General features: G+C 25.4%; 2 long non-coding RNA genes across 2 annotated transcripts; both read left to right on the top strand.

Moving 5' to 3' along the window:
- Nucleotides 1–259: 259 nt before the first annotated feature.
- LOC128290680 (uncharacterized) lies at nucleotides 260–1,390 on the top strand. Its single transcript, XR_008280468.1, has 4 exons — nucleotides 260–625; nucleotides 711–793; nucleotides 916–1,027; nucleotides 1,202–1,390. It is a non-coding gene; the product is annotated as an uncharacterized LOC128290680 (long non-coding RNA).
- A 19-nt stretch (nucleotides 1,391–1,409) lies between these two features.
- Nucleotides 1,410–2,209, top strand: LOC128290679 (uncharacterized). The gene is made up of 3 exons (XR_008280467.1): nucleotides 1,410–1,490; nucleotides 1,584–1,813; nucleotides 1,925–2,209. It is a non-coding gene; the product is annotated as an uncharacterized LOC128290679 (long non-coding RNA).
- The last annotated feature ends 8,001 nt before the right edge of the window (nucleotides 2,210–10,210 follow it).

Below are 10,210 nucleotides of genomic sequence, written 5' to 3'. Positions count from 1 at the left end.
AAGAATTTCAAAAGATTGAATTACATTAATGCATTTTCATTTCACAGGATAAAAGGAAAAGAAAGGTGGAAGAGAATGGCACTTCTACTGTAAAAGTTTTCAAAAACCGGAATCATGAAAAAGCTAGTAGTAATGGAGACATTGCTAGTGATTTCAACAAAAATGGTATTTGAACCATACTTGCCATTATTATCTGTTTTGCTACTTAAAATTGGTATCAATTGAACTGTTGAAATGCCAGATGGTAATCTATCTTTTGACAATTGGATGGAGCCACAATGTTCTTCTTCAGAGTCTGTTGGTGAAAAAGCAGAGATCATGGAAGCTTCGGTTCGCAATCGAGATAGGTTGGAATCGTCAATAGGAAGTAAGTTCTTATGGAGAAACTAGTGGTGGAGACAAATCCAAAACTACTTAAACAATGGTTTCCTTTAACATTTGGCACTGGCTGACTCCATTGTTAAGCAAAATTTCCTGATTCAGAACCAAATCATGGAAGAAACATTGCTGCCGCAATCGAAATTCCAAATGACGAACCATCATTCAACACTAATCAATTGGATGAGTTTCAAAGCTCATCTTCCGAGTCTGATGATGAGACAACATTGAGGGAGCAAAGGTCATGGTATAGAGAGGTTCATACTTTATTTCAATTTTTTTATGCATATTAGTGTTCTTACATTATGAATTTTATTTTCTTGTTCTTATAGGATGTTCGGACGTATTTAGTCTCAAGCTTTACAAACAAGGAGAAAAAACGATTAAATAGATGGGAAACGAGTGAGTTAAGCGGGTATGTTGCTAGTTTTAATTAGTTAATCTCATAATAAGAAGTGACCATTATAATCTAACTATATATATTAGAGTTTATGCTTCACGGAAATTTAACTATTTAATAAAATTTACTTTTCACAGAAAATAGATCGGACGAGACAAGGAATTTAAATTAATGGGCGAGAAACTAACACCTCTACTCATGGTGCCTCATTGTGATAAAACACTAATAGAGTACTATATCAATGATTCGGTAATTACTTATTACGTAATTGAGCCATAAATTAGTTTTTAAATTCTTATATTGGTATCATTTTTATAATATAATTAGTGTTACGTTTTACTCATCTTCAAAGTTAATAGTTCTACAATTTAATATTTTGATTGAAGATATGCTAATGATATTAATTATTAATGTTATGTGCAGGTCGTTAATGTTTTTTTTAAATTGCTTAAGAAGAGATCCGACAAATATCCAAATGTATAAATCAAACATTATTCGTTTGATCCTCAAATAGCTGTAAGAATTTTTATCTTGCCAAAAATTATTGGTATTTTAAAATAAAATTATTAGTATATTGTATAAAATTATATAAAGAGAGTAACATTTAACCTGTATATTTTGCAATTACCAGACTTGCTTAATACAAGGATCCAAATTAGAAGATGAAGTATTAGCTTGGTTTAAAGCTAAGAAGTTAAGAGGGGTCCATAAAGTAAGCTCAAATTTTCATCATTGTAGCTTGTGATGTAATTTGGACTTAAATCATTATCTAACTGTAATTCTTTTTCTTTATTTGTTTTTGTAGTTGTTTCTACCAATGTGTTTATCAGCGCATTGGGTTCTTTTTTGTGTCGATACCAGAGAGAAGAAGATTTCATGGTTAGATCCGATACCATCTTGTCGGATAATGTCTAATAATGTCGAAAAACAAATAATATTACAGTGGTTCACAAACTATCTACTGCCAGAGTTTGATTATAATGATGCAGATGAATGGCCATTTGTAGTGCGTACTGATATCCCAAAGCAAGAAAAGTAAGAATTCATCTTTCAAAACTTACAAGTTTTCTATATTTTATTTACTTATTATCTTACAATATTTTTTTTTCATTTCTTTTACTACAACTAAAGCTCGATTGATTGTAGAGTATTCGTGATGAAATATGGTGATTGTCTAACGCATGGTGATTTCTTCCCTTTTACACAAAAAGATATGATTCATCTCCGACGTCGTATCTTTCTTGATATATATCGTGGAAAGCTGCATGGTAAAAGATAAACAAATTTGCCACTTGTTTTGGAGCTGAAATTCAATGGATGTATTTTTTTTAATGTCTTTTTATTGTTATTTTTGTTAAATGTGACCCTTTTATGGACATATAGTATTTTCGTCATTAAATTTATACTTATTTTCCATCGCAATTGAAATAATGTTGAGCTTTTTGCACTTTAATTTAGCTCAAGCTTAAACAATTGATTCCATTTTCAATGTTAAGTTTTTCTGTTTCTCCTCCCATTGTTCATGATTCGGAGGCTAAAGTTTTATTAAACCAAAAATAGGCCCTGTTAGCTGTCCGTTAAATATTTAACTATGAGTCACTAAAATTTTAAATTTTAAAAATATTAGTGATGAAATTAAAAATTTTTGAAGTTAGTTGATCAAAATAGAATTTACTCTAAAGTTAGGTGACTAATATTTTAGTCATTATTTACGTTAAAAGAAAGCAATTTTGCTCTTTTTGAAAGGTTAATAGTCAAAATTAGCTTTAAAAAAATAAAAGTAAAATTGACAAGAGATATAAAAGTTAAAGCTAAATTTGAAAAGCACCAAATTTTAAATGGGCCAATTTTTTAAATGAGTCGAGCTTAAGTCTTGAATGTTTAAACTTGAATTTGACTCATATTTTAAATGGGCTTATTTTTTTAATAAGCTCATTTTTTGGGCCTAATATTTTTACTCAAATTCTCTCAAATTTTGCACAAGTTTTCGAGCCTGAATGGCTAATCCAACCCATGAATAAATCTAGGTGTAGCTAAGGAGGTCATCAAGGGTCTTGGCTCGTTAAATAGAATAATTTCAATATTAGTCCCTTGTAATCATCAAGTATTCAATTTAAACCCCTTTTTAGACAAAAAATTTACCTTTGAAAACTCAATACCAAATTCTCGACTTCACCCTTGATTATTAAATATATTTTGTCTCTTCTACAATTTTTTTTTTCCTTTACCTTAATATCTTAAGTTTCTACAAGGTACCTAAATTTGGCAATTTATATATACTTGGTAGCTAAATTTCTTTTAGACCTAACCAGTACTTAAACTTAAAAATCATAAACTAACTTGGTACCTTTTTTTAGGTACCTGACTAGCATTATTAAAATACATTGACATGCTACTAATAATCAATAGTATAATGACACGTGACAGCCTTACATTTTGACATATGACAAAAAATTTAGACACTAAGTAAATATAAATTACTAAGTTCAATTACCTCTATAATAATAATAATAATAATAATAATAATAATAATAATAGAAGTGTGAAAGATCCATGGTAAGAAGTTTGTGATTAGCTATGCTCAATTTGTTGTAATTTTTATGACATTCATGCCATTAGCATCCTCAATACATATGTTCTATTATTCAGATTATATGTCAATTATTTAGAGTTTAAATAGAAAAGATGAAAACTCGAATTTGACTGACATTTATTTTTCGATTTTTTATTTTGTTTTGCAGCCGACATTTGTAGTTATTATATGTGTTGATGGTTTAGAACACCATAGTCCTACAAATACTATGAGACCCTACACAGCACAAGTAATTGGATGCAAGTGTCACCATCCCACCATTTTTCTTCTTTTATTATTATTATTATTATTATTAAATTTTAAAGGTATAAGATAAAATTAATAATAATTTCAATAAATATTTATTGGGTCAAGCAGAAAAGAAGCTTGATGTTTCTTAAATAAAGTCTTAAGTTTGAATATTGTAGTTAAAAACAATAATGTTAGAAGAATTTTTTTCCCCTCCGATATAACTTGAGTCTGAATATAATTGAAGCTTAATGTAAATATCAAATATCGGAATACCAAACAATAATAATAAAAAAGTATATTTCATACTAGTTTGATCCCGTCATTAAGTTGACTTGAATTGGGTCAAATTTCAATTTTTATTTTTTTATTTTTTAGGTCTAACTAAACTAAATTGATTAGTTGAACCAAAACAATTGAAAATTAGAAAATTAAACAGCTCAATTTGAATCGAAAAATGTCAAATTACATATAATTTTATAAAATAATAAGCATGACATTTTTTTCCTCTTCAGTATTAATATGATAAAAAACGCAAAATAGAATAATTTTATTTAAATTTAATTATTAAAAACATTTGTTTTTTAAAAGGAAGAAAAAGTTAATAAATTAATAATGGACCCATTGAGAAGTGTACATGAAGATATACAGCATGAATGCACATCATGAGGTACTGAAACTGAAGTTTTTGTGTTTGACAGCAACATCTGAGCTAAAAAGATGCATTACACTGACTTCCTACCATTGATCCATTCAATCGTTTACTTCAACGTTTCAACTCCTAAAACGCCTATGTTACATTTCACGTGTTGTGTAAAAATAAGGCTTTTAAATCATGTTTTTAGAATCAGATCTATAGTTGAATAGGTTAAATTATCGGTTCATTTGATATGTTTAGATTTTCGGTTCAATCTGTTTATTATCATTCTTTTAGATTGGTATTTCATCCAGTTTTCAGTTTAACTGTCCGGTTTGGTCTTGTCTAATTCAAACATCATTGGATGTAAATGAGATACTAATACTCGCAAACTATTTAATTGAGTTTGATTTGAAAAAAAAAAATTCAAACTAAGCCGAATTCAAGCTTAATCTACTTTACCCAAACGGCTCGCAAACCTTATCGAGTTTTTTATTTTTTTATATTGTTAAAATATGTTATTGCCTTAATATATATCATTAACCCTAAACTTATTTATCAAGCTATAATTCTAGCTTAAATACAAAAATTGATAAATAAGATTAACCAAGCTCCAACATGCACAGCTCAGTTATATCTTGAGCCAAGCTCGAGCTTAAAAATAAATGTTTGATCAAGCTCAAGCAAATATAGAGTTCCGAATTTCAAGTCAAACTCGAGCTTGACATTATTCGGGCTCAGCTTGGCTTGATTACACCTCTAATAAAAAGTATATATATACAATTTTAAATTATTGCAAATCAATTTAAGGTAGTCTATATCGTACTAGTAGAGCTATTGTTTTTGTTACGATACTGATGCATATCAATATCAATGTGTTTTGGTGTACTATTTTGAATTTATTGAATATATTTCATATATAAAGGGATTAAAGCCTTGCCTGCCCCCAGCTATGTCCTAGATTTTGAAAACTTTGAGACTTCAAGTTTGGTTCCCACCGTATTCGTAGGTTCTCAATTATATTTATTTTAGTTTAAATCCCGCAATGTATATGTACGGATATATTTCAATTATTAATTTTATTTTACTTCACAATTCAATTCTAATTATAATTAACCCGACACATCATTAATATTTTGAATTGTAATTTTAATTTTAATCATACTTTTAATTTCTTAAAAATAGAAAACATTAATTAAAAAATCTAAAGTCAACTAATATAATATTTATAATTATAAGCTTGGAGTAAAGTTCAATAATTGATAACTTAATCCATTCTTTTATTGAATTGGTTGAAACTACTATTATATATAATAAATAAAAATATTCTTAACAAAAATCCTTTTATAAATAATTTAAATTTTAAAAATAGGGTAAAAATCTTTTGAGTATGAAATGCTTTAATACTTTAATTAATAAATATGTTAACAAACATTATTGAATCTTTGTTGCTTTATCTTTATTAACTTTAAGGCAATAAATTCTAATTACTACTCCTTAGTATATTTATTATTTGGGTTTTTTAAGGAAAAAGAATTAAATGCTTTGTTCTTTTTGTTTTATTATTATCGACCCGTTACTCAATTACTCTATTGGATCCTAATCCATATTTTATGCGGTTCGCACTTTGGTCTTGTAAGTGAAGTGTTCACGCTCTTTTACGAGACCGCACGATGTGGGTTTGCATCATCCTGTAAGCGAATCCACATTTAGAAAACACATGTTAACTATAAAGTAAAGTACATGTTGATATATATAAAAACTTGCCTATGATATCATATCTTATAAATACACAGTTTAATCCATTTCAAGAGGGTAAACTCTAAAATACTCTACAATTTCATAATTTTGAAAGAATTTTTTTCAATAAAAAATTAATTAATTAAATAATCAATAATCCTTGTGTCGGCCATAGGGTGAGAAGATTTTTAGTGCTCTTTTTGTGTGAAATCTAGTTGGCGAATATGAAATAAAATGATGTTCAATCTCAATCATTATTTAACTTTTAAAATATCTTTTTTTTTTACATTAATTAATCTGACATTTAAAAAATAAAATTAATGGATTATTTTAAAATCGACGAAAGTAGTGTATTAAATGTAAAATAAATACATAAATTAGTAACTAATTTGATAAATTTTGAGATTTATTAAAGATAATAAATTATTATTTTATTAAAACACGGTTAATATTTTCTTAAATACCATCTTAATTTTCTAATAATTGATATTAAATATTAATTAATATTTTTTCTCAATTTTTATTTTTTAATTGAAATGTTCTTAAAAAATGGATTAAAATAAAACAATTAAAACCCATTAATTATTAATAGAAAGTACTTGGGATTCTCTTTCATTATCTAAATTAAAATAATTAGGTAAACAACCCTTTTTTAATAAAATATAAATAAATTAATATCATTTTTAAAGCTAACGAATCCAATGTTTTTTTAATACAAAATATTCCCCAAAAAGTAGATGTTTTTCATTATTTATACTTAATTATATCAAAACATGAATCAAGAATTTGGTCGGATTATCGATTATTAATTTAACGGATTAAATTGTTGATTAAATAATAATTTAATAAAATAAGAATATCAATTAAAATGGGTAAAAGTACTATTGATGCCCCTATATTAAGAACCGGGTTACATTTTTTTCTCTACTTAAAAAATGAGTAAATCGATCTTTATACGTTAGATCAAAAAGTAATTTAGTCATTCTATTAAAAATCTCATCCATTTCTATTATTGGAAACTAGTCCCTATATGCCAGCATAAGGTATATATGACACGTCATGTGTCACCGTCAAAATGGATGAATTCTTTAATAATAAAAAAAACCAAATTGTTATTTGATCTAACATGCATAGACTAATTTATCCATTTTTAGTAGATGGAGCAAAATACAGTTTAACTCCTAGTATCGGGGCCATGATACTTTTACCATAAAAAAGGTTAAGATTAAAAAAATTAGAAATTAGTTTAAATTTTAAAATATCATAATTTGTACGAACTAATACGCATTGGTACGGGACAATATTGATCGAAATAGGTTAAAATGCATTACAATTTTAATTGAACAATTCTTAGACTATTGAGGATGGTTTATGACTAGAACGATGCATATTGACTAACATGCTCGTATCAACATTATATCAATTAAGAATATATGTAAACTTTTAACTCTGTTTTAAAATTAAAAAAATTCCACTACTAACTTAACAAATAACTATTTTTATATTTATTATAGAATTTATGCATATAATATTGATGTACTATTTTCTTGTTTTTACTTGACAATGTCAAGAGGGAATTTTTTAAATTATTGACTTGAGAATGTTAAAAATAAAAATAAAAAGTCTATGAAAGATGCTTCTGCAGTTAGCTTTTTTTAAATTTGTTTTTAAGTTGACTTGAGAATATATTTCATGTCGCTTTATTCTTCAACGATTTATCTTGTTTATTAATTATTGCTTTTCCACCAATACTGCATAAATTTGGCTGTTCTCTATTGCTTAAAACTTTGGTCATTATCAAATAGTAAATATTAAAATTTTTATTTTAATATTTATATATTATAATTAAATTTAAATAATAATTTGCTTATTAAATGATAATCTAAATACAATTATTATTTTATTAATTTTAAACTTGTTTAAAATTAATAAAATAATCCTTTCAAAAATTAATAAAATAATAATTATATATTTTATATAAACATTTTTATTATTTAAATGGTATTAGTCAAAATATATAATTTTTTATCCAGATTTGATTCAAATCGAACCGAAGCCTACCAAGTTGGATGAGTTGTTCAATTCATGAGCATGTTCATATATATATATATATATATATATATATATATATATAGATATTAGGAAATTATTAGTATAATTATAATTGTAATTATAAATTAATAATATATTCAAATAATTATAATTAAAATCGACCATTACAAAAGCAAGATATAACAAATAATCAAACCAATATCAAAATAAATTTGAATGGGATCCGCATATGATAAGGCTTAAACCATAATAAATTTAAAGAAAATATGCACATAGTTTACATTGAATTGGTGGTCAACCTGATCAGGCATTAGTTCATCAGTCTAATTGATTCGTCCAGTCCAACCACTTCGTCTGATTCAATTAAGTAAATCATTAAAAAAATTATAAAAATAAAAAATACTAAATAAAAATCTAGTTTAACCAGTCCATACCAATTCTCAATTTAACAAATCTGATACCTCTATCCAGACAAATACTTCAACCGGTTTCCAATTCATGTAATTGATCCATCTGGTTCAAATAACCATACATAAAACTAGAATCTAAGTTTTCAAAAATCTCAAAACATCAACCCTACTATAAATCCAAAAACATGTTTAAACGGGGCAATGCAATCGATATAATTCATTTCCAAACAATTGTATTTATATTATGGGTAATTATTTGATACATCGATTGTGAAGTTTTTAGATTTTACAAATGGATTTAAGATATGACAAGTGTTGCATTTATCTATATGTTTATTCTTTTACTATATCGTATAATACACTTATTATACCCTTAATTCACTTGTGAAATTTAATGAACTTAGGTAGGAGATGATTTTCCTTACAATACTTTTCTTTTTATTAAAATACACTCTAATTTCTTGCACTATTTATATATTTTAAATTTATTTTTAAAATATAAAATTAAGTGTTAATATTATTAGGATTATTTTATAGAATTTATGCAGGTCACATTTTAAAATAAAATTATATATGCGTATTATTAAAAAATATAATTAAATTCGAATAATTTTATTCTTAATCATCTAATATGCTAACGGTTACCCATTCCCTACTTTTTGATTCATGATATTTGATAGTCCATTTTCCATTAAACAAATGTGAAACACATTGAAAGACCATTTTTTTATATATATATAAAATCGAAAGCGTAAAATTCTAAAGAAAATCTTATTTCATTCTTTTAGAAAAAAAATCTCTAATGAAAGATTAATTTACGTTGGATCCGAAATTTATCTTATTTAATTAATACATTTTTTCAAAAAAATATGATATTCGATTTTTAATATTTATATTAGGTCTTGAATAAATTTGAAGTTAAAATTTATAAAGACAAATTCTCGTAGCTATGTTCAAAATTTTATATTTGAAATATCAAACTTCTTACTACTCGATTTAACAAGCATTTGATTTTTTTAAAAGCTATATTTCACATATTTGAGTTCAAATTATGTAAAGATAATAAAATATAATACTACCAGTAAGTGTTGAGTGTAGTTATGAGCAAGATTTTTAGAATCGAGCCAATGATTGAACTAATCAAACCATCGTTATTGGTTTGATCGATTTATCTAATTTAATTGAATAAATTATTTAAAATTTTAAAAATTCTAAACTAGTACCCTAATCAGTCTAATTTCAATGAAAGAACATAAATTTAAACCTTAAAACTATATTATTGAATCAATAGTTATAAATTTCGGATATGAATGATAAAAATAATTTATTCAAATAAATAAGTAAATTATTTTTTGTTAATTAATTTTATTTAACCAATGAAAAAAAATGTGTAGGGAAGAGCAATAATCTTGGGGATGTGACATATATTTATTTATTTTAAGGTAGCCGACAAAGCAAATTACATTGTTTCAAACACCCCCACTGCTTTGCACATGCAACCATTAGCATACATATAATAAAATATTCCATTATTAATTTAATTTTAAATACTAAAAGAAAATCTCCACTATTTTGAAAGAAATTCTTTATTTGTTATGCTTAACTTATTCTCTCTGAATAGATTCTTATTTCAGAATTCTTGCTTTTAATATTTTAAAATAAAATTTAAAGATTATAAAAAATTATATGTATTATTTTATCAAGAAATACAAAAAATAAAATTTTCAGAAGTAAATAAAAATAATATGACTACTGTGTTAAATATAAATGGA

The sequence above is a fragment of the Gossypium arboreum genome, chromosome 3 (genome assembly GCF_025698485.1).
Source record: "Gossypium arboreum isolate Shixiya-1 chromosome 3, ASM2569848v2, whole genome shotgun sequence".
In the NCBI taxonomy this organism is placed as follows: domain Eukaryota; kingdom Viridiplantae; phylum Streptophyta; class Magnoliopsida; order Malvales; family Malvaceae; genus Gossypium; species Gossypium arboreum.
The sequence above is the reverse complement of the archived record's forward strand: the minus strand, read 5'-3'. Positions and strand labels throughout refer to the sequence as shown.